The sequence below is a fragment of the Mustela nivalis genome (assembly GCF_964662115.1).
Source record: "Mustela nivalis genome assembly, chromosome: 12".
NCBI lineage: Eukaryota > Metazoa > Chordata > Mammalia > Carnivora > Mustelidae > Mustela > Mustela nivalis.
This window is the reverse complement of record NC_139031.1, coordinates 39559491-39585674: the sequence shown is the minus strand read 5'-3', so window position 1 is coordinate 39585674 and position 26184 is coordinate 39559491. Positions and strand designations below refer to the sequence as shown.

Here is a 26184-nt window from a genome sequence, read left to right as displayed (position 1 = left end):
CCCAGCAAATTCTCCATATGTTCAAGATCATGCATTAAAACCACAAGATGGCTGCTCAGAGCTGCAAACCAGTCTCCATCATTAATCATTATAAATGATCACCAAGATCTGTCCCGAAAATTCAAATCTAAATGGTAAATGATTTAATGAAAGTCTTTTTTTTTTTTGCTGTTAAAGAGATGAAAAAGAGGGCGCCTGGGTGGCTCAGTGGGTTAAGCCGCTGCCTTCGGCTCAGGTCATGATCTCAGGGTCCTGGGATCGAGTCCCACATCGGGCTCTCTGCTCGGTGGGGAGCCTGCTTCCTCCTCTCTCTCTCTCTCTCTGCTTGCCTCTCTGCCTACTTGTGATCTCTCTCTGTCAAATAAATAAATAAAATCTTTAAAAAAAAAAAAAAGATTCTCTCTAAAAAAAAAAAAAAGAGATGAAAAAGAAACGTTAAAGAGATAATAAAGAAAACTGCTTTTGCCTCATAACCCAGGTAATTTGTATGCAACTAAGTTATTTTTGTTTTGTTCCTGAGTATGTCTTAATAAAAAGGCTGAATCTCTGATTTACCAGGGAAATTTGGGTTCACTGCAATTTTTTCTAATTCAAGTACAGGGAGACCATCTTGTTCACTTGTTCAAGGTTCAAACGACTGACACTTTTCTACATTACTGAAGGGTACTTAAACTGTCTTTTCCATTCTGCTTTGAAAAAGAAATTATGAGATAATAAAGGACATCTGAAATTATAGGACTACTGGCCCATTTCAGTTTCGAGAGCTTCTCTGTCCATATCTCTTTATCAAGTTGGGTCAGTGCAGTGACTTCAATATTTTATGTTAGCATTTTATTCTGATTAACTTAAGATGTTGGAAAGATTTGGGGCACCTGGGTGGCTCAGTCAGTTAAGCGTCTGCCTTTGGCTCCAGTCATGACCCTGGGGTCCTGGGATCAGGCCCTGTATAGGGCTCCCTGCTCAGCAGGGGAGACTGCTGCTCCCTCTGCCTGCGGCTCCCCATGCTTGTGCGCTCTCGCTCTCTCTCGCTCTCTCTCTCAAATAAATAAATAAGATCTTTAAAAAAAAGATGTTGGCAAGATCTTTTCCTAACCCAAGTTAGGATAAGAAAGAGATATCTCCTAAAATAAATCTAATTATAACAAAAATGAAAACCACTGGGCAGATCAAATGTAGTGGGGTTCAGCCTTCATCTGATACTCACTGGAGTAAGAGGGTCAGGCTTGTATTCAAGAACAAGGGGATCAAAAGGCTGGAAATAAATGACCAGAGATTCTGTCTGAAAAGTTAACTTGTAAAGAAAGGTTTCAGGACCGCTTTAGTTCTTTAGAAGAGAAGAGTGGAATTCCTCCATTATACCTAAATTTATTATTTTGTCTTTGATATGTTACATTTTAACATTTTAAAGTCACATTTTACAAGTTGGTATTTGCTGAGTACGTCCTGAGGGCCGGCACGAGCTGGTGCTTTACAAGCATTCTCTAATAATAATGAGGTGCTGGACATTATTGCTATTGTCCCTGCTTTTATGGATGGGAAACTGCCACTCGGATGAGACAAGAAGCTCGCCTGGGGCCTCCCAGCTTGGATTTGGCAGAGCAGGCAATGGCTTGTTTGGACAATATGTCTCAGCATGCTTTTGTTCCTACTTTGTTCCCTACCCCTGGCTTATAAGTCGAATGCATTTATTTTGGTACTGCTAGCACGCAGACTTCACATAGCCTAAGAAAAGTGTATTTGAGAAAAATCCAGTCTAATCAATATTAGCTGCTCCGAACACAGCCCAGCCAACAAAGGAGAGTGTGCCAGATGTAAGCGAGAAAAACATGACATTTACTTCAGACCTATTTCTAGCATTGGCCTGAGTCCATTCCCAAAATAGGCACACCAAAAGGAAATCAAATGACAAAAATTAGTTCCTCCGAATCCAGTTTGAATAACCCCGCAGAGTTCTGTCAGGCAAGCTGACCAGGCAGCAGGTCCTCACGGCTCAAGAGTCATCTGTCTTGCACCCACTGGGATCCCGGGATCCAAACGGAACCTCTTATCAGTCATCCCCCTCCTTGGGCACACACGGAGGGTATCAAACAGGGCGCTGCTGCTCTCAAGGAGGTCTCACAGTTAAGAAATCATGTGATTTATTTTAAGGATTCTTTTAAAGAGACAGACAGCTCTTTGGCAAATAGTCCCAATACAATAAGGCCTGCTCCTCATCAGGCATCAGTGCCTTGCATAAGCCAGCACTTAATCCTCATAAAACTCCCACTACATAGGTTCTGTTATTATCTTGCTCCAAAAGACAAGGAACCGGGCTGGCGGCTGGGGAGCTTGCCCAGAGCTGCAGAGTCAAGATGAGGCAGAGCCCGAATCTGAACTCCGAGCTTGGGCTTTTGACCAGGATTTTAGTGCTGAGTCACTGGTCACCTGGACACTGCTGGGAATTTCCCAGAGATGACCAAGGCAGGCCCTCGTCAACTGCGGTTCTGCTCAAGCAACGTCATCTGCTCCGGCCATGTGGGCCTGCGATCCATCCCTTTTAATAAAAGCTGTAATTGCTCCATCTCCCAGACATAACAGACCCAAGGCGCTCTCGTGTTCAATAAACCATGCCCTATTGTCTCCAACAAACAGGCTCTCACTGAACAGAAGCCAATTAGAAAATGGTCTTTGATTTCCTATGACTTGTCTTAAATTATAAAGCATCACTGCTTTTCAGATGAAAAAAAAAATTATTTTGTATTTGTGGGGGAACTATGTGCTCTCATGCTCTCTCCCTCTCCTTAAAATGCTTGCTCCCTTTTTCTCTTTTGATTTTAATAGCCAGTGAAACGATTTTACAACCGCAGATTTCGATAATGAAAAAAAGTATACGAATTACATGCCAAAACATTTGAAAGCTTTCTATACTGTGACAAAAATACTCTGAGAATCCAGCAAGGCCAACAGCTTCCCTACTCCTTTCTTATTTATGAGATGCTCTGGATACAGATTTATTTTCTTTTCTTGTTCCATGTTATTTTTTTCCACCTGTCTTGAAATGGAAGCTGCAAGAGCTTTGATAAATAGCTTAAAATTTCCCCTTGTTTTACTGCAAAGCCTGTGTACCCCTGCACATCCTTCTGAGATGCCATTTGTTAGTGCCCGTAGAAGCGCCACTCCGTGAATCACATCAGACAGCTCTGGGCCCCCAGAGAAGGGGGTAGAGTCTGCCTCCCCTTCCAAAGCACCGGGCTTTATCACTTTGGGAAAAATGGTACCAAGCCATTAAAGAAAGTACAGTTTATTTTCTACTGAACATTCTGGGGTGGGGAGGGATGGGTATAGAGTTCCCAGAGCTCTGTTTCTCTTCTGTTGCCCACATGCTAGCGTTTTAGCTGAGTTACTTCAATCACACATCTAAGGAAAGATTCAAGGCCCGATATGGAGAACCTTACAACCTGTTCCAGGCCATACACCAAGGCCACTGGACAGCTGGAATGGCCTTCAGACATTAGCTAGGCTGGCAGCCTTACTTAATAGATGAGAAAACAGTACACTGGTAGAGAGCGATGATGCTCGAACCGGAGCAGCCATTTAAATCTCCCAGAGCGCTTGTTAAAACACCATGTCCTGGTCTCACCCCATAGTCTCTGATTCAGAAAGGTTGTAATGGCTCTGAGACTCTGAATCTCCAACTAATTCCCAAGTGATGTTGATGCTGCTGGATGGGGACCATACTTGGGGCCCCACTGGTGGCTGAAAGGCTCATTTCAAATAACACAAGCAATAGCAGAATAAGATCTAGAATCCAGACCCACTGCTTCCTCAAATCCCGTGCCACTTCTGCTAAAGCACACTGTGAATCCACGGGTTCCAATGTACAAATGCAATTTAAATATATTCACTGTTTGTCTGATTTGGGCTTTGGGCTTCTCATTGAGAAAACAGACTCCTTGATACAGGAAAAAAAAAAAGTAATTTTAATTTAGAACCCTCTCACTTCTATTTCTCAAATTTCTGACTAAAATAAGATGTATTAATACCTCTACTACACTCCTCAGGGAAAGTAGGAAACTGTCATCAGTCAATATTTTCTACTCCTGAATGCTTCCTGGTTAGGAAAGCAGGGCCAGCACTAGCCTGAATGATTTTTAAATGATCTGTGTTTTTCAATTACCAATGCCATGCTAGTCCTTCATTAGTGTGGTTAATAAAGAGATGATTACAATAATGCTTGCCAGATGGCATATTGTAGGGAAAGCCTTTGAGAATTTAGGAGTTAATATTTGTGCTATACGAGTGTCTACATTTGCTGCACAAATATAGCATTAAAAGCAACCTTTAAAACAAATCACATTGAGTGAATATTCAGTCCATGGAAAGCCCTCTCAAGGATATTTCATGAGGCTGGTTGTTTAAGGTCAGGTTCTCCAAGGGGAGGCAGTGTTCAGTTGGTACAATAGACCACTTGGGAGCTCTGTCAAACTACACATACCTCCCACTCCTCACCTCCCATCCAGGAAAAAGGACTCCGTGAGCATTTCAACAGGCTCCTTTGAAGTGCAGTTATCAACCTTGGATGCACCTGAAAATCACTTCGGGAGCTTTGAAAAAATCCTGAGGTCCAGGCTGTACCCCAAATCTGTTCAATGAGAAACTGTGGGTGGGAACCAAGCAACTAAACTTTCAAAGCTCCCCAGATGATCCCATGTCTAACCATAGTTGAGAACATGTTCCTAAATCAGTGGGTCTCAAATCTCAAGAGTAATCAGAATCTCCTAGGGGCTCTGTTCCAAGAGATCATTGCCCCTTCCCCACTCTGGTTCTGATTCAGTAGATCTGGAGGCCTGAGAATGTGCATTCATATAAGTTCCCGGGTGCTGCTGATGGTTGCTGGGCCATACTTTGAGAACCAATGCTCTAATGCCACAGTAACCCAAAGCGAGAGTACGTTAGGGACTTACATCACCAGCCGATGGAGTTGGAACCTTGATTCCCTGTACAAGGGTTTGGTTATGCAGTAACTCTTAATTTAAATGCCTGCTCTATCGGATATCTGTCAACAGATGAATGGATAAAGAAGATTAGGTGTACACACACAATGGAATATTACTCAGCCATCCAAAAAATGAAATCTTATCATATGCAACGATGTGGATGGAACTAGAAGGTACTATGTTAAGTGAAGTAAGTCAGTCAGAGAAAGACAATTATCATAGGATTTCACTCGTATGTAGAATTTAAGAAACAAAACAGAGGATCATAGGGAAAGGGAGGAAAAAATAAAACAAGATGAAATTAGAAAGGGAGACAAACCATTAGAGACTCTTAACTATAGGAAACAAACTGAGGGTTGCTGGGGTGGTAATTGGGTGACAGGCATTAAGGAAAGCATCTGATGCCATGAGCACTGGGCGTTATACACAAATACTGAATCACTGAACTCTACCTCTGAAACTAATAATACACCAAATGTTAATTACCTGAATTTAAATAAAGTAAAATATTTTAAAAAAGGAACTGTTTGAATTAGGGTCAGATTTCCACAGAGTCTACAATAGGACTTGAAATGAAAAAAGAAAAGAATTGTGTCAAAAGGAAATGTCAAAATCTCATGCAACTGATGTTTAACTAAATATGGACAAACCGTAAAACCACAATGATAATCATCTATTACTAAAAAGAAAGAAAGAGCAGCAGCAGCCTGCTCTAGGTGGGATATGCAGGCCTCAGCACTCTGTCACTGGCTACTTTGCACATTTATATAAGGAGGCTCTCCATAGCATCCGACTTTGTGATCCCCAACACAGACCAATGTTCCAAAGAGTCCCAGAAGCAGCTTCCAGAAATCTTTGGATTCTGGCCCTGATCTCTCTCCATTAAATTCAATAAAAATCAACAGTTTGGATGAATACAGAGAAAGCACCCTATCAAATCTGCCCTACAAATGGGCAAGATGGCGAATATGCTGAGAAGCAGGAAAAAAAGTCTGTGACCAGCTGGGACTGGTCCTGGTGGGCATCATGCCAGGCAACTCCAAATGTGGGATTTCATTTAATTTTCCTGACTACCCAGTGAAGCGAGTATTATGAATGAGATCAATGTTATTCATCTCTTCCTACAGATGAGGGTCAGAACCCCTCACTCGTGCAAGATCATGGCTAGTAAGTGGCAGAGTCACCGCTTCAATGCTAGAGCTTTTTTTTTTTTTTTTGCCTATTTAGGTTCAAAAGGTCTTTGGAGACTAGGAAGATGGGCCCCATTAGCAAGAAGTTTAATCAGAAAAATGTAAAGTCCTGTAAAAATTTTTTTTTAAAATTCAAGCACACATCTAGGGAATGAGGGAAATCTGGCTTATGAATAATTCATCAGAGCCCAGCTCCTATCATTAAAATTTGATTCTTTTAGGTAAAAACACAAAAGATCTGCATGAAAGAAACACCCAGTAAGATGCTAAGGGTAGAAGACAGTAGATTCTCAACCACCTCCGTTGCCCACCGTACCTCCCTTCTAGTGGCACCTGCTCTCTTCCTTGCCTGGCCTCTCTAATACATTTGCTGTTCTCTGTCATTCTCTTCCCCCAACTGCTGCCTCCGGCCCTTCAACCTGGCTGCTTCCCCTGGTTTGGCAAGTCTACGCTCATCATTTGGATAACACCTCTGGCTTAACTGAGCTCTATGACCATCTGCAACCACCTACTGTCACTGAAGGGACCCCCGCCCTGGAACTGTTTCAAAACCCAGGATAGTTCCAGACCATGGACAGTATCAGGAACTAGGAGTCAGAGTTGACAGCAAGTCCAAGAAGAATCCTGCTCACGTGGCAGTCAGAAGCCTCTGACATGCTGGGTTTCATTAAGAGGAGCACAGCAAGAAGAACAAAGGAGGTTCCACTGACTGGTCTCAAGTCAGGCCCCATCTGGACACAGTGCACAGTTCCAGCACACACAGCGAGCCAGCTCCTGACACACAGGAAATCATGCACACAAAGGTGGCCAGAAAGAGGCAGAAATGTCTGAACAGAAGGCGTAACAGAAAAGTTGGGGGGGGGGGGGACTAATTTGGTTATTTGGCCCAGGGAGAAAAGAAAGGGTTGTGTGGTTTGGTTTTGGAGCTGGGAGGGGCGTTGTGGGTTGAACTATTCCTATTGTCTTGAGGCATCTGAAGGATGAATATTATTCCGTGCAGCTAAAAGAAAATAGAATTAGCTGAGAAGTTCCTGCCCTTAGAAATCCTGAGACAGGGGGTGCCTGGGTGGCTCAGTCAGTTAGCATTTGCCTTGGGCCCTGGTCCTGGGATAGAACCCCACATTGCCTCAGGCTCCCTGCTCAGTGGGAAGTCTGGGGAGTCTGCTTCTCCCTCTCCCTCTGCAGCTCCACACCCCCACCAGCTCCCGCTCACCTGCTCTCGCTCTCTCTCTCAAATAAATAAAATTAAAAAAAATAAAAGAAATACTGAGACAAGGATTGGATATGCAGTAGGGCCTTGGAAATAATGAAAGGGCAGAGGATTGGAGCCATGACCTCTCGATGCCTCATAGCCCGTGGTTCATTCTTCCTCTCATCAAATAAGGTTGGCTCTCTGCTCCTGCACAAGGCACATGGGGCCTGACATGATCAGTTTCATCCAGGATGAATTTAACACAAAACGGTATTTGAATTACTATATTATACACCTGAAACTAATATAACACTGTATGTTCAATATACTAGAATTTTTTAAAAAAATAATTTTTAAGAGGCATTTTTTAAGTAATAATAAATAAACAGTAATTGCCTTCAAAAAACTTCCATCCCAGGAGTTATCAGAAGTCTTCACAATAACGCTTTGAAACACACATGTACACACACACACACACACACACACACACATTCATAAATAACTCCATGTGCGCACACAGTGGACGATCACATCAAAAATTCTGGATTTAAGGCAAATTTCCTTAGTTAAAAAATAATGTCCTTTTTACAAATTACTCTTATGAGGTCCAAAAAGGGCATGCAATTGCCATGTACACAATTCCGAAAAATCTGGGTTTCCTCTCACTTCATTAACCTGAACAGGCAGAGTTGAGCCCTTCCTGAATAAAAGGATAAACGTGAGTAGTTTATTTGGAATGTTGATTCAACAGTCAACACAAAGAATTACCATAAAAACTCAATTAAAAAAAAGAATGCCTTGAGAATAAATTTCCTTTAAAATGAAGCTGGTTATGGTTTAAAAAAAAAAAAGCCTTCATGAATAATGAAATAATGCTGTCAAGGTTTATAAAGATATCTGCAATTTTTCTACAGCGCTGAGCACACACGGGATTCTGCATAATCCAAGCACCATGGTTCATGCTTGTGACTCGCCGCTGGTTCTTCCCTCCACTTCCAGCTCAGGTTTCTACCACCTTTTTCAGAAACCCCTTGTCTCCCCTCCCCCGTTACTTGGAAAAGGATGTGAACTAGCTGCAGCCATGCACGGCAGGTGTCTCCGTCTCTCTTCATCCGTCACCCATGCACAGCAAGAGCACAGGGTGAAGGTTGGCCAGAGGACACAGCATGTGGGCCCCCTTGGCTCCAGAGCACGCCTAGCTCATCGGTCAGGAGGCCCAGACCTCAGACTCAGCACAGCTCTCCAAGTTCCTTTGGAAGAGAGCGCTTTGCCATGATGAAGCCAAGAGCTGAAGAAGCTGCAGCTGCTACAGACAGATTCCCAGGAGGTCAAAGGGAGGCAGGGGCCTACGTGTGGCCACCCTGGCCTCCTCCAGACCTGGCACTGCATGGCCCTGTGGCAGAGATGGTGACGGTGGGAACAGCGCTGATGGTGGGAGCCAGTGCACCCCGCACTTAAAGGGTGCCAAGGGCTATTCTGAGCCTCAAGTTCCCACAGCCCAGAGGCCAGACTGGGTCCACCACTTACTTTTGCACAGTTGTGTGTTGAAAGGAAAGTTTTACATTTTTAAATCTTTTTTTTTTTTTAATCAAAAGAGGAATAATAATCTGTGACATGTGAAAATTACATGAAATTCACACTTCAGTGCATAAAGCAAGCTTTACTGGAACACAGCCATGCTCATTTATTTACATATTCTGTGGCTGCTTCGGCATATGGTCTGCAAAGCCTGAAATATTTACTACCTGGCCCTTTGCAAAAAGAGCTTTGCCATCCCTGATTCTATGCATTCTGTCCTCATGGTGACCCTTTGAGTTAAAAAAAAAAAAAATCAGTCCCTCCTTCATAGAAGTTAAAAAGCTCAACTAACAAATAAATGCTAATATTTTGTTCCCTGGACAACACCATGACCCCTTTGTAAATGTTCAGTGCCTCACTCTGCTGTATAAATATTGTGATTATTTTAAAGATTCCCAAGGACAAATTCTGTTACGTTGAACAGAATGTTTTCAGGAGCTTTAGCTCCCGACTCCATGCCCCATCCTAGCGTCTGTGGGCCCCTCCTTCCTCCCTACTAAAGGCAAACCTTGCAGAAGGCCTTTAATACATTCAGGTATAGAAGCCTGCTTGTAATTTGGTATGTTAGGAACCTGCACTGTGGCTGGTAAGTGTTCTCCTCCTTCCTTCCTTCAATGCAGCTCTTGTAAATGGCAAAGTCTGGCTTTTAAATTTGGAGACCATGAAAAATAAATAAATAAATAAAACAATAAAACAATTAATTAATTTGGAGACTATGGTCTCTTCTCCCCAACAGAGTAAATAGAATTCTTATGTCTCTCTTAAAAATGATGACACAGAAGTACAGTGAGTATAAGTCCGTGTTCATATAAACATTTTGCTGGGATTGAACCCAAAAGTCCAGATCTCATGTTCTTAAGCAGTATTCTAAAAAGAGAAATGGATAACCCACAATGGGGGGGGGGGAATCATTTGATAGAATATTACACAGCCTTTAAAAATCATATTCGAAGAGTACTTAGGTACCATACGTGAAAAAGACAGGAATACAAAATATATGTTATAGTCTGTGTAGAATTTCTATAGTAGCATGTGTTCCTTGGCAATGTGTATTTTATCTAGAGTACTCTATATATTTTTATCACATATAGTATATATGTGTTAGCAATATCAAGATATAGACTTAACATGTAAATGCTTTTAAAAACTGGAAAGAAATCTACCCAAGTATTAATAGCAATTATTTATAGTGGTGGGAAGGTGGGAGACTTTTTTTTTTTCCCTACCTTTCCACATCTCTTTCTAATTTTCTTTAAAGAAAATGCATTGATTTTTACTTATATTTGATTAGAGGTGCGCCCATTGTTCTAGCAAAAGAAAACAGAAGTCATTTTGCAGAAGAACATGAGAAACAGTTTGAATTCTTATCCAGGATGCTGTTCTGAACACTTCGCTGAAGACTTCCCTCTAAGTAGGAATCCCATTATACCAGAGGGACACACTGGGCAGAAAGGCTCGTCTCCATCTGCCCAAGTGAGTCCTGTGGAGGCAGGTGTATGGCTGGATCCCACAGACAGCATTTCAGACACTGTGGGATGGGAAGGGTTTCATTCAGATGGAAGCAGCTCAGAACAGGTCCTTTCTGATCCAAATTCTCAGGCCCTAGGGCAAACTCAGGTCCTGAGGCCTCATGAACTTGGGCCATTTCAGGGTGTTTGCTTGATCTGCCTACCCTGCCAGGGTACAGTCCTTTGGGCTTAAAGGGACCCCCCCACACACACTCCACTCCTTCATCCTAACCTTTTAAGCCAGCACCTCTTAGACCCTGACAGTTTGCACCATACCTCCTAGTCTGTGGGGGGACAATTGGTCAATCCCAGGCCAGTGCCAGGGTGATGGCTTGTAAATGGTGTCAGCTGGACAACTATATCATTATTTTTAAGATTATATTTATTTATTTGACAGAGAGAGATCACAAGTAGGCAGAGAGGCAGGCGGGGCCCGGGGGGTGGGTGAGAAGCAGGCTCCGCACTGAGCAGAGAGCCCAATGTGGGGCTCGAGCCCAGGACCCTGGGATCCTGACCTGAGCTGAAGGCAGAGGCTTTAACCCACTGAGCCACCCAGGCGCCCCCAACTATATGATCTTGATGGGACCTATCAGCTCAAAAGTTCTCTGTGCTGTAAACGATCAGGGTTTCCCAAACCTATTGTGTTGAACCACTGAAACTGCTGACATCGAACCATTTATGACCTACAAAAATAGAATTTCACATGGTTCAACCTAATAACAATTGAGCTAAATAGATGTACTCACCCCCAGTGATGCTGAAAGTTACTGAAAGGAGATGCTTTCTAGAGAATAAATTGGAAGCAACTCCGAAGGGAATCAGCTAGAGCTGAGGATAAAAAGACCAGGGGATGTGCCACAGATCTGCTTTGAAAATCAATACTGAAATTACTTTTTTTAAATAAACTTTTAAAAGTACATCTTGCGACACATGCCCCTCTGCTATGAAATCGCCAATACCAAGGAGAAATCAGCTTCCCTCCTGGGTGCCACTCATCACAGCCAGTAGAACTGCGGGCAATCCTTTGGTTTGGTTCCACCCATATAAATCTGCCCATCTGCAGACAGAGTGACCGTGACTCCCTCATTCCTGAGAATAAGAATCTGAAAAATCAGAATTTGAGACCACTACCAACCAGAGAGGCAATAAACTCTAAAAGAGGATGAGAACTACTGGAAATGTTAGGTAAATAGCATGTGAATACCAAGTTGCCCCTAACCTTAGCAAACAGATTAGATGGAATTAAAAACTACTATGTTGGGGGGAAAAAAAAAAAAAGCTCTTGTTTGTCCTTGTCCTTGTGAACCTCCTGTGCTCTAGGAACCTTGTCCAGAAGCCCCCCGTCCACACACACATGGGCGGATCTAAAAGGTTCTCAGAGGGTTGAGGGCAAGAGAAACTGGAAAGGACTCCTGAAAGTCTAACTTGCTTTTTGGTAGTTATTTTATAAATGTCAAGCTCCCATAATAACTGGCTGCTTTGATAATTATGCCTCCCAGAAAAATAACTTTAAAAACACATGTACGGCTTTAAACTGATCATGTTATCAAAATGTATTTGTGAATAAAATTTGACTTGAAATTTCCACAACCAGTTTCTTGAAGTACAAAAAAATACACAAGGAAACAACACACATCTGTACTATGACGAAACCAAGGAGAGGGGACAGACCGGGAACAGGGTTGGATGTCAAATGAGCCTGTGATGTCTGGTTTTCTTAAAAGACCCCTTTCCAAAATAAAGATGCTTGAAGAAAATTTAGCCAAAGGTTAGTCGCTATTAAATCTGAGTGGTGCGTATGTACACGAATGCCTTTCAGATTGTTATTTTTCTCTAATGAAGATATTCCATAATTAAAAGTTAAATGCAGAAAGTCTACATTTTCTTAATCTTATTTGACCTCAGCAAACTAAAGTAGGTTAATAACTTCAGGACTTTGCCCCTTAAATATTATAGAATAATACGACGTAAGATCAAAAGTAGTTATTGCCAGAAATGCAAATGGGTATTTCCTCTGCTACTACTTTCATACTGATTATGCTATCTTTCTCCTCGGCTGTAGGCTGGCATGTAAAGGACAGAAATATATTTTCAACAACAAAGGAGGAATGAAAATATTAAAGACGACCCTCAAAGATCAGGTTTCATATTACCTTTTCGTGAAATTCAGCAGACTCCTCTGTTTCTCTTAGATAAGGAATATTAATAAGAACATTTCAATCCTCCACAAATGAACCTTTCTTGAACAGACTCAGTGTGGATAGGGGCAGTTTCCGGAAAACCATTCTGAACGTATTTCTATAAAATCCTCTCTTGTCTCCAAAAGAGCATGATTTCCTCTCCTATTCCCCATTTTCTAGTCAAGGATCATTTTCTTTTTCCTTCAGCACCCTGACGTGAAGGAGTTGTGCCGACTTCTCACGTGGCGGACAACACACAGAAGGGGCAAGCTGGGTCTGCCCATTCACAAAGTGCTTGTTTTTCATCTGGAAAGCTCACAGAGGTAGTACACCGCCCTCAGCGGCCCTGTGTGTATGGGGTGGGAAGGGGAAACAAATCAAGGAAGAGCTCAAAGGAAGTACAGCTGTATTTGGCCCCAAAATATCCCAGAAAAGCCCACCCCAGGAGTCCGGTGCTGCGAAAAAGACTACTTGGGTCTTGTGCCCACCATACTCATGGGGCCTATAAATGGCCTCCGAATGCTCCACCTCACCCGGCTCCTCACCCGTCAGAAAGACTCTAGTCCTTCAAGCCTGACAGGACTTGGTCAGGAAAGACCCTGACTAACCAACCACACAGGGCAAGACAAGCCCATGCCAGGGGCAGCAAGGCTTGTGGATAAGCAACCCAGGCTTGGAGAGTTAACCCTGGTTCCCATGCAATCTTCTATGTTAGCTGGTGTTCTTAGAAAAGAAAGGTCACCTTCCTAAAACCCACTTCTTCACCCATGACTGTATAGGTATCGCCTCTCTCATTGGCCTGCTGAGAAGCTCCAATGACATAGCATATAGAAAGCACCTTGAACAGAGTCTAGCAACGGGTAAGCCCTGGGGGAAATGGTAGCTGGGAGTTATTCACTTTCCGTCAAGAGTGGCTTCCCTGTCCTCTACCATATTCTGTCTCAGCTCTGTGAGAGCTCTAAGTCCTAGTCTGTATTCTAGTCCTGGTTGCCCTTGAGTTTTAGGCTTCAGCCATCACTGATTTGAAGCCTAGCTCTCTCCCTGGTCACATGGTTCTGATGCCCCGGGCTACTCTCAGCCCACACTTATTCGTGGATCTCACCAGCACCGTGCTCACAAGGCCTCCTTCCCAACACTGCAGAACCATCTCCCCACCCCAGGATCAGACATCAACTAACTAAAGAATAACAGTCCCCCGGAGACCCTAGAGGATATTCGACCTTCTCGGTCTACCCGCATTCAAGCACGGAAATGTTCAGTCTCCCACTGGATGGTGACTTGTTCTATTTATAACGACTTCTGGCAAGGAATATTCAATAGCTTTTCTCATTTTTCACTCATTTGTACATTCAGCAACATTTTACCTGACTTGCAGGTGCTAAGTTACATAAGGTAATGCAGCATTGTACTTGGGAGTTTGCTGTCACTTCCAAACGGCTTAGGGCTACCAATAAGGGATCCATGCACTGCTACAAGACATGGGAATTTTCTGTTCTCTGATTTGTGTGTATTTCACCGATCGACATTTACTGTGAAGGCTGCCGCTAAGGCATTCTAGAAAGCCCTGAAGTAGTCAAATAAATAGATAATCCGGTTAAACATGATGTCATCACCTGCACAGTCCCCATTCAGGGAACATCTGTTAATGGATGAGGAGGCAGACAGAGGAAAGGGAGAGAGGGTAAAAAATGGGACTGATGGAGGAAGGAGAGAGATAATCAAAAAATAATTGTGGGGGGAGCACCTGAACTAAGTGAATTTAACGTCTGATACTCCCTGAAGGACAAGGGTGTTAACTTCAGGGAAACTACATGCATGGATGAGAGTCTAGAAAGCCCCCTCCAAGGGGCGCCTGGGTGGCTCAGAGAGCTAAAGCTTCTGCCTTCGACTCAGGTCATGATCCCAGGGTCCTGGGATCGAGCCCTGCATCAGGCTTTCTGCTCAGTGGGGAGTCTGCTTCCCCCTCTGTCTGTCTCTGCCTGCCTCTCTGCCTACTTGTGATCTCTGTATGTCAAATAAATAAAATCTTAAAAAAAAAAAAAATAGAAAGCCCCTCCTGGTACTAAAGGAGTGAACACCAGCATCTGTCTCTGTGGGCACCCTTGGACCCCAAGGCTCCTCTCCTAGAAAAGCACTCACGATTCTCTCTACAATTCTGGCCCTGGCTGGAATCCCACAATTCCTTACACAAGCCCAGTTCCAGCTCCTGAAACTTTTTCATCCACACAAATAGAATCATTTCCCTCACATTGTGAGCGACTCACGTCTTAACCACCGGATGAAGGCTAACTCATCCACAGCCTCGACAACCTACTTTCGTACCTGGTGAACATGCATCACCATGCTCTCGGGTTCCTGTGGACCAGTCACAGAGCATACTTGTCCATCTACAAATACACATCACGGTCACTGGCAATACCTCTGTTTCACCTGCGAGATTTAAATCTTGACAAAGTAAAATTTTCAGAAAATTAAAAACAAGACTCATAAAGATAGACTAACCAGGTATCAAGATTTCCTCAGCTCAATAATGAAGAAAGCAGCAGGATGGTAAAGCTGGTTCAAATAGCACTGAGGGGGAAGGTTTGCAGGAAACTATGAAACTGTGCTACAGAGCAATTCAGCATTTGGGGTAAGCTTTCCTACTGGACAGCTCCACCAGCTAAACACCTACATATCAGTGTAACACAGCCTGGTGTCTGGGCTCTAACCACAGTAAATAACCAAGTCAAATATAAGGATGTATGCCTAGGTGATTAAGTAGTCCTTGGCCAGGCCCATTATCATTATTACTATTTTAACTGCTCCAATATCACATTGAAAGGTTATGCTGTTCTACCTTTTTGTCTAATTGCCAAGTTTTGAATAATTTTTCTTAGTAGCCTATACACTATAACACCACACAAAGGAAAAAACAGCTATGACTTGCAACGAGCTGGATTGTAAACAGAGATTTTTGTTGTTGTTGTTCCCTTTTTAATTGAAAGATCATCCTTAAATCTGACTTATGAGTTTGTAGATTTTTTAACCTGCCACTTAAATATTTAAACTTTTTCAAAATACCTGACTCACCTAAGGTATTTTGAAAAAGGACCGTGTCATCGTTATTTGTGAGCAAATAAGGAAAGGCAGGTTCACACTTTAGAATCTAAGTTATTTCAAAATCTTGAAGCTTGGCACTTATGACTTAGGATTTTGCTTTATAAGTACTGTGAAAGTCCACAAGTTAGAGATGCTTGTCATGTGATAGATTAATTCTATTTTTAACTAAGAGTTAAAATTAATATTACCATCTTTCATTAATTCTAAGATGCACTTTTTTTTTTTCATATGGTAACAGTTCTAAATTTGGGTAGATTACCATCAACAGCATCTTTGATTTGCTCTCGAGCAGACCTCAGTCACTAAGGAATTTTCTTTGCATGGGTGTGGGTGAATACTAAAAACACCAGCATCACCGGAGCAGAATGGGTTTCTGGGTCTGGAATACACCTTGAGACAAAGCGAGAATGGTCTTTAACCCCAAGCACCAAATGGCTGTGGGGAGTCCAGGAAGCTGGGGCAAACCAGGCCTCCTTCAATACATTTCCAGCCCAGTGAACATCAGAAGTGTGTTAACTCTGCCAAATTGCAGAAGGAGGATGCCCTAAGAGCTCAGCATCAATAGCTTTTAATTCTTTTTTCAGATTCTTCTTAAACTGAATCACCTGTGTATCATTTAGTCGGGTAGGGCTCTTTCAATAAATAGAATATTTTCAAAAATTCTAAAATAATGGAAATATTGAGTAACAGCTACTTAGGTCTCTCTCTTCTTTTTTTTTTTTTTTTTTAGTTGTCCATAAAATGTGTGTCTACTAATCAATGGCATCTTGGACAGTGAAATATGAGCACAAAAATGTAGACAGAACAGCAAGAAGATTTACCTATGAGATTTCTAGGTAACCTTATGTGAGTAGCTAAACATGGTCCGTTAGTTTATTACCAGAACCAGGCCTTAGTCTCTCTCCAACTACATTGAAATTGATGGGTTCCCATAAAGCACATCTGGTATAAAGAGCTACTCATACCCCCATTAGGTCCTAGATACAACTATTGCCAAACCAAAGACTAAAAATCAACAAAGAAGGTGGACATCGTATCATGTGCCTCTGGAGAAGGGAAAAGGGAGGATGAAGGAAAGGGACAGTTTTTACCATTTTTTTTTTTTTACCTTCTGTAACTTTTTAATGTTGTACTACTGTCTATTCAATACATACGTAAAGTTAGAAAAGACGTTCTTAAAATAAAAACTTCTCATTTAGAAGAACATATTTTCCCCACTTAGAACATACAGATTGTGCACGATGAGAGAAGCGAGAGTTAACAGAGCCTCCGATGACCATCTTGTAAGAAAATTCTCAAGGATGGAACGGAGTCTCTAGGACTCAGAGTGAGTACAATATCTAGAGGAAACGAAAAAGCAATTCCATATGGAGAGTTTTAATTTTAGATGGCTTCTCTTGTCAGCTTCATTTCTATTTCTCCTCTCCTTTGAAATTCTGTGAAGGGTTGAAGGTGGAGAGAAAATTGTCTGTGCTTTCATTATTAAAAAAAAAAAAAAAAAAAAAAAGACGTCATTTCATACTGAAAACCTCTTTTGAGCCACTCAGGATATTTCCGAAAAGAAATTTACTCTCAATATCTAGGGAATGTTTTCTTAGTATTTCTTTTTACATAAGAAAGGCTACATGAAACATTTCAGCGCATCGCTCATTTTGTTTCCTCCCCACACCCCTACCCAGAATACCACACAGAAACCAGTCTATCATTCCCCCTATCCTTTCAGAGACTTAGCAGCTATGTTAAGAAAAGGTAAGATTTGGTGTGACATTTATGCAAATGGAGGAGCTAGTCTGCTATCAGGAGGTACTAACAGCCTTGACTGGGATTTTAGAGCCTACATCAGCCAAAAAAAAAAAACTCATCTCAGATGGAGGGCACATCACCAACAACACCAGAAATAGAACTCAAGTCAACTACTCAATTACCATCAAATCAGTGCCTGTACATGCTATGCCGAGAAGGAAAAAGGACATCTTAGGTACAATGCTGGAGCTAAATAAATAGGTTCCATGTGTGCATTTAGGTACCACATGCTTGATATAGCAGACAGGGGTTTTCACTGACTGTCTTCATTGCGCCCAAATTTCCCACAACTGGCAGAGGGCCCTTACTCATCTCCACAAGCTCCCAGCAGATTGGATTCTCCATCGCACAGCAGGAACACAGATCCTGCAACAATGAAAAAACTGAGCAAAACAGATCCACAACAGCCTTCTGTTGTAGTAAACAACTTGCACAAGACTTGATTTTCATTCCAATGAAATGTGAGATAGCATTTCCTGTATTTAACTTAATCTCCTTAATAAAATGTTTCAAAGGATTACATCATCTTCGCCCATTCAGAATTTAAGGCAAACTCCTTTAACTGTAAAGATACACTTTTTGAAGTTCAATCTAGTGACTACAGTCATATCCCCCTATTCTCAGTCCTGGCAGACACAGGTGCATGGGACAGTATCCCTTTCCTTCTTGTGCCCAACCTGTGGACCCCCTGTCACCATCTGTGGGTCCAAGGAAAGAGATCACTAAGGGATTACAAGCCAGTTCACGACAGTTCTCTTTGATGGAAGGAAGCAATGGAATGGAATACTGAAAAAATTGCCTTTAGAATTCATTTCAAAGTAAACAGCAGTATTATTTACAATAGCCAAGATATGGAAGCAACCTAAGTGTATATCAACAGATGAAAGATTTAAAAACTTGTGATGTATATTTTATTATATAATATACATATGTTACACACACACGCAGGAATATTACTCAGTCATAAAAAAAGAATGAGAGCTTGTCATTTGCATCAGCATGGCTGAACCTAGAGGGCACTACGCTAAGTGAATTAAGTCAGACTGAGAAAGACAAATGCCATATGATTTCACTTATATGTAGAATCTAAAAAAACAAAACAGAAACAGACCCATAGATACAGAAACAAAACACTGGTTACCAGAGTTGGGAGGGGTCAGGCAATATAAGTGAACAGGATTAAGAAGTACAAACTTCCAGTTACAAAATAAAGACGTCATTGGGATATAAGGTAGTGCACAGGGAATACAGTCAGTAATACTGTCACAACTTGATATGGCGACAGATGGGAACTAGACTTATTGTGGGGATCCTTTTGCAGTGTACAGAAATATCAGATCACTGTGACGTACACCTGGAATGAACAGGATACCGCAGGTCAATTACACCTAAATAAAAACTTCCGGAAGTAACCAGTGAAGCTAAATTGTGAAAGCTCGAATAGTTCCCCTCCCGTGCGGCTGTTTCTGAGTGGATGACTGAATGACTGAATGGGTGAATGAAAGTGCAGGGAGTGCAGGACAGCCCTGGTCACCCATCCTCCCCCATCAGGAGTTCTGTCTCCCTCCCTGCGGTGCCATCTTTCTACAGGTAGGCAGGAAGCATAAACCCAAGGTCAATGTCTTCTTTTATGTCAGCTTGTTAAACTCAGAATGTATTTAGAGAACAGATGTGTTTCCCTTTTAAAAGTCCCCTCTTTCTCCTTGGGGCTCCTCTCAGGACCACCAGCCCAAACCCCAGCAGTCCAGATGGCACCTGCTCTGTTGGCTTTCAGGAGGCTGGACGAAGATAAACCACAATCATGGTGGCTCCCTCAGATTCTGGGAATTCCTCTAATTACTAATTGACCACTTGGCCATATGTGCCCAACTTCTGGTGAAACTTAAGTCCACTGGCCTGGGTTCTGAAAAATATCTTAGTGATTATTGGAAGACTGTTTACATATTTAGCCTGAATATGTCTGAACTACCTTGCCAAATTCCTCAATTAGTAAATGAAACCATGGTTGGCATGGGTGTGTGTGTATGTGTGTATGTGTGTGTGTGTGTGTGTGTGTGTGTGTATGTGTGTGTGTGTGTGTGTATGTGTATGAGAGAGAGAGAATCTTCTGCTCTATACCCTTCCCATTCTATCTCAATCTCTTTCATGCATCTCAAGTAAATGAATTATCCGATGATACAACAGATATGATGATATAAATATCTGACGATAATTATCTGATGAATAACCCCCCACTTCTTTTCTTCTGCGAATGTGTCTGGCAGTAGCTCATTTTCTGTTAATCAATATACAACACAACAGCCATGAAAAGGACTGAATTCCCTGCAACACTCTTCAAGGGAGGCCAACCCACCTTACTACACGAATCTTTGTTCAAGGTGTCCAGGGTTAGGGGAAATCTATTTAGAAGTCTAGTTTAATCATCAAAATTTCACCCCCTACAAGCTTTGGCTGAAAAACAAATTAAAATGTCTTCTGATTATTTCTAAAATCCAGCACAGATGCTGTGCCTAAAGAGAAAAGGGTCAGTTTATCCCTGGGCTTCTGGACACGGCAGCCTACGACTTCAGAGCTCATCAGCCGTATGCGCTGAGCAGCTGTCTGGGGATGCGTGTCAGAGCTCTCATCACCCAGCACCAGGCAATTCGGTTTAAATGTCACTCCTGGCTCGACATCCAGACCTACCCCATGCCCACGGCGTCCCGTGGGTAAGACAGACTCCAGGCACCAGTACATGACATTATTCATTGAACTGCACTCACTTTATGATCTGTGGCTGGCCCACTGTTAATTACGTGGCAAGGAGAGGTCACAATCAAGCTGAAATGGAATCCAGCTGTCCCACAACCTAATCAAGTCCACCTGAGACACTGAGCCATCACCCTTAAATCACCCCTACAAGCCCCAGCTCCTGCAGCCTCCCTTTATCAATAAGCCACAAATGCAGTCCCTGAATCCTGCAGTTTTTCACTATGAAACGACACTCCCTTCGCAACACTCAAAATTTAAAGCCTATTTTCCCAAAGGAACAAGAAAGGAATTAAGAATGGCAGAAACCAATAAAGAAGGGAGTTCTAAAGATGAAATAGCAGGGCAGGGATAGCATAAGAGTTAAGATAGTTAAGAGGGTTGGAAAGGGGGAAAAAAAAAAAGAATTGAAAGAGGGGAGAAAACCCAGCATTTGAAACATCAAAAAAGAAACAAAGAGGGAGAAAAATAAGGACAGAGAGGAAAGTAAAAAAGAAATAAAGGTCAAGTAGGTATTAAGAAGGGGAATATTAATAAAATGGTTATCACTTCTAAATGCTGAGTATGGTCTTCAGAGGAACCTGTCATTTATTATCATCATCTCACCCAATACAAATTAGTGACTGCCTACAGCTCTCTAAATTTGTTCAGCAAAGGGGCACCTGGGTGGCTCAGTCAGCTGTGCATTTGACTTGATTTTGGCTCAGGTCACGATCTCAGCATCATGAGATCGAGCCCCTTGTGGGGCTCCTCTCTCAGTGGGAAGTCTGCTTGAGATTCTCTCTCCCTCCCTCTCCCTCTGCCTCTCCCCTTGCTCTCTCTCTCTCTCTCTTCAGAATAAAATAAATTTTTACAATATTTTTCTCCAGCAGATCTTCAGAGTGTTTGATTAGAATGGAATAACATGGTCACCTGCCACATCACCAGGATGTACAGTAAGTCCTTCCCTTAGGACGAGTGAAATTGAAAGGATGTTGAGACCCCACCCTGGAGGGGTATCCAGGAGCACCTTCAAACACATCTCTTAACCCTATAGGGATGCTCTGCGTTCACTCTCCTCCACGCCCAACTCCAAACCCTACAAAGGACTTTAGGATTTGCCTCTATTCTCTACGCAGAAGAATGTAGCTACATTTAACTGCAAGTCAGACGGTAATTCTGGAAAATGATTTGCCACAGCAGATTGAGATTTGGGCAAGACATAAAAGAAAGCTTTCAAATGATAGTTTGAATGATATACAGGACACCAAAGCAGGTTTTAAAATAGTTTTTGACTATTGTTAAGACTGTATCGTTTTAGTCACTAGGAATAATTTCAGTATACATTACAGTGGTCTAGACAAGGAGTTTCAGAATGGCCTTTCACAAGCCAGTGATTTGACGAGCTCCCCAAGACTCAGTGGCTGCTTTGCTTTCACTATTTCGCTCAAAGATATCTTTCAGAATCCCAAAGACAGTATCACAGGAGAAGGCTGCTTCCAAAATAGGCTTCCTTAACATCACTTCCTCCCAAGACATTGACAAAGTGCCTTCTGATAAATGACAATTTGCTAAAAACAAACACAAGCAAAACCCAGCATTGACAGAGCCTAAGAGCCACGAAAATCTTTAAGCACTTTGGTTAGTGACCAGCACAGAGAAGTAATTCAAAAGCAAAGACGAACGCTTTAAGAACAAAGATACACAATAGAATACTGTTCATAAATAGAAAAACACTGCAATGTTCATGTCCGGCAACTGAGAATATCTAAATACAGGGCAACGTGTCAACTCAATGAAATAAATAGTCATTAGGATGATGGCGAGACAAGAATATGAAAAAACCTTTATGATATAATGCTTCAAGTAAAATATAAAAAATCTGTGCTTTGGGACTACAATGAAGTTAGCACTTACATGTGGATCAAAAACTAGAAAGAGGCAGGGGCGCCTGGGTGATTCAGTGGTTAAAGCCTCTGCCTTCGGCTCAGGTCATGATCTCAGGGTCCTGGGATGGAGCCAAGCACCTGTCTCTCTGCTCAGCAGGGAGCCTGCTTCCCACCCCCCCCACCCCACCCCCACCTACCTCTCTGCCTACTTGTGATCCTTGTCTGTCAAACAAATAAATAAAATCTTTAAAAAAAAAAAATCTAGAAAGAGGCAGAGAACAGAAATAACCGATCCATTGAAATGAGCACACAGAACTTATTCTTCTTGTGGGTTTGTTTTTGTTTTTTGTTTTTTGTTTTTTAAATTACTGTTGGGCTAGTGTTCATGCAATAAACAAAAATTGAAAGGAAAATTTAGGAAGGAAAGAGACAAACAGCTCACAGCTATTAGAAAAATATATAATATACGTCACACAATACTGTCATTAACCCACGTGGAGTACACAACTTAATGAGAAAATTAGGAGATGGCACAGCCATTAAAAATGATAAGGAAGGGCACCCGGGTGGCTCAGTGGGTTAAAGCCTCCACCTTCGGCTCAGGTCATGATCTCAGGGTCCTGGGAGGGAGCCCCGCATTGGGCTCTCTGCTCGTGGTGAGCCTGCTTTCCTCCTCCCCTCTCTGCCTGCCTCTCTGCCTACTTATGATTTCTGTCTGCCAAATAAATAAAATCTTTTTTAAATGATAAGGAAGAAGTACAGACATACATTCCAGTGGGGAAAGAGACCCACTCGTGCAGACACCACATGTTAAAAACTAGACAGAACGCGGAAGGAAGAGTTCTCAGTGGAACTGAATTTAAGAGCTTCAGAGAATTTAAAAAGATCACCTTTCCAATCAGAAACTTCAATAATCAGTCTTCTAAACATGGCATGTTCTAGTGGGGCACTGCGGGCTGCAGGAGATCTGAGATGTTCTTACCTCTGCCCCATCAGAAAACCTTCTGAACATATGTGACTTATGAAAGCTCACGGATCTCAACTCCGTGGTGATGGCTGCCAAATACATTCATGTATCATGTGAGAAATATTAGCAAATATATGCATCATCTGTGAGAGAAAGTGCAGGGATGTGGCTTGGAAATAGTGCTTGTTTCCAGAGTTCTCAAACTTCAGAGCTAATTAAATTTCTTTCTTTTTTTTTTTTTTTTTTTTTGTTTCCCAATTGGAAACATGGGTAATTAGTGATAGTCAAGCTTCTCCATACTAATTCCGAATGTGTTCTGGGAGCCATAGTTAGAATTAAATTTTAGGAAGTAAACAAGGACGACCTTCCTTCTGAAGATTAACTTTCCTTCTGAAGATTGTTTTCATTTTAAAAACGTATCTATTTGTTTCCATTTGTTATATGTATTTTATTTCTGTCACTCTATGTTCCAGACGACATCACGATAAAAGATTTTTAAAGTGTACCACCAACTGGAGCTTGAGAGTGACAAATTTCACCTCACGGCGGTCACGCATTGACGACGTTTGCAAAGTGAAGCCCTTTCTCACTCAGATTTCCTACTTAATATTCACTGTAAACTAAGACCCAGAAAGTTCATGAGTGAAGGGACATGAGATAAAGCCACATCTCTGTGATTCTTTATATTTGAAGGGGATTCAAATATAAAGAATCACAGAGATGTGGCTTTATATATTTATATAAATATATAAATATATATTATATAATTTAATATAAAATAATAGAAATATAATAGAAAATATAATAGAAATATAAATTTATATTTATATAAATATATAATATATTATAATATATAAGTTTATACATTTATATATTATAATAGGTTTATATTAGGATTCAAATCACCTTTCTGAAAAAAGAAAAAAAAAAAAAAACGCAGATTCTTCGAGCCAAATAAACACCCTCTCTCAAAGTCCGAGTCTGAGTCTGGCCTCGGGGGCGCCGTTCAGAGCCGCGCCGCCCACTCATTCTCTCCTATCCCTCCTGCATGACTTATTCCCATGCACGAGTTCCAGTTCACTAAAAATCACCTTAAAAGAAATCTCAAGATTTGGTGTGTTTTGTCCATGACTCAACATGGACACATCATAAGGCCGTATATCCATGCTTTTCAGGTGGAGCTGAAAGTATTTGAGAAAAAGGGAGAGACACTGATGTGATTTTCTTTCTTGGAGATTGCCCATGTGATACAGGAAACATAAAGTGTTCTAGGGATTTTGCACAAACAACCCAGCAATTGATCCACAATATTCCATTCTTAAAATAGTACCATGAGAAGATATTTAATACTGCAAAACCAAGGAAGACAATAAGAACATTTCAAAAGCCGACAAAGATAACGTGCATACCCCATATGATGTGAGGAGAACAGCACTTCACCTCTGTCGTATTCTTTCCAGAAAGCCGTAAGCCCAGGCTAATCATCAAAAATGAGAAAAATCTCAAACTCAAATTGAGAAAAAATTCTACAAAATAATCTGACTAGATCTTGGGAAAAAGTGTCAAGGCCATTATAAACAAGGAAGTTTATTATATATGTAAACTGGGAAGCTACCATGAAGAGACTAGAAGACATAACATCTAAATGTATCATGGGATCCTGGGAAAGAGAAAGGACATTAGTGGGGAAACTACAGTTCAGTTAATATCTAATATACCAACATCGATTTTTAGTTTTGATATATATGTTATGCATTAATGTTGGGGGAAGTTCTGTGAAGGGTTAAGTGACTCCCTGTACTAGAGTTGCCAGACTTCTGCTAATCTAAAATTATTTCAAAAGTAAAAGTTTTTAGGGGTGCCTGGGTGGCTCAGTGGGTTAAGGCCTCTGCCTTCGGCTCGGGTCATGATCCCAGGGTCCTGGGATCGAGCCCCACGTTGGGCTCTCTGCTCAGCGGGGAGCCTGCTTCCCTTCCTCTCTCTCTCTGCCTGCCTCTCTGTCTACTTGTGATCTCTATCAAATAAATTTTTTAAAAGTCTTAAAAAACATTTTTTAAAAAGTAAAAGTTTAAAAGCTAAAGGCAACAACACGGAAACTTTCCTCTATGGCAACAGAACAAAGGAATTTGTCCATGTAACTTAAAAATAATCCAAATTTACTTTTTTAAAGATTTACTTATTTGTCAGAAAGAGAGAGCAAGCACAAGCAGGAGGGTGGGGGCACAGAGGGGGAAGCAGACTCCCCTGCTGAGCAGAGAGCCCGATGCGTGACTCGATCCCAGGACCCTGGGATCATGACCTGAGCCCAAGGCAGACATTTAACTGACCGAGCCACCCAGGCATCCCAAAAATAATCTAAATTTAATCTGCATTGTTTTCTTTTTTTTCATTTCCATCTTTAAAACAAAAGCCAACAACCTTTTGAGAAAAGTTGAATTATCAAATACATCAGGATAAAAAAAGAAAAAGAAAAAGATTTGGGAGAGGCCGGATAAAAGGCAGAGAAAAGAACAGAAAGGCAGAATCACTGGGTCTGCTTCTAATAGTAGTTGTACAAACAATAATAAAGTAGTCATAAGAAATTAGCCATGTATCAAAATCGACATGGCTGATTTGCTTCTTATCGCCGGGCTAGGACCATGTTTTTGCCTGGCAGAGGGAAATCATACTGCCAGGGAAATGAACTGCTCCATCCTCCCCAAACAGAGGTGCAGAAGCCCAACAGGCAGCCTCGAGTATTCTTCGCCATGCCCTAGAAGACTGACTTAATTATCTTAACAATTTACATTGCAAATTGTCATTTTCTCATTCAACATCTGACAAGTGAATGAACATCCAGTAAACTCCATTTGGCTCCGTGATATCAAAGAACAATGATTTTAACACAGAGGGCTCACAACATGATTCTCAGTCACTGCCTTCCAGACTTGAAGCCATAAACCTCCAGCTTAATGACTTCGGAATCCACATGGCGACAGATTTCTGGGGGTCCCAGGGAAGGTAAATCTAATTCTAACACCACAGCGCACAGGGTTAGGGCATCTTCACCATGGAAGGTTAAAAAAAAAATGC

The 26184-nt window shown here is 41.7% G+C and overlaps 1 protein-coding gene across 49 annotated transcripts in view; it reads right to left on the bottom strand.

The window, feature by feature from the left end:
- The window catches only part of ELMO1 (engulfment and cell motility 1), a 521082-nt gene that overhangs the window by 267746 nt on the left and 227152 nt on the right, over nt 1-26184 (bottom strand). The gene's annotated exons all lie outside the window — the stretch shown is intronic.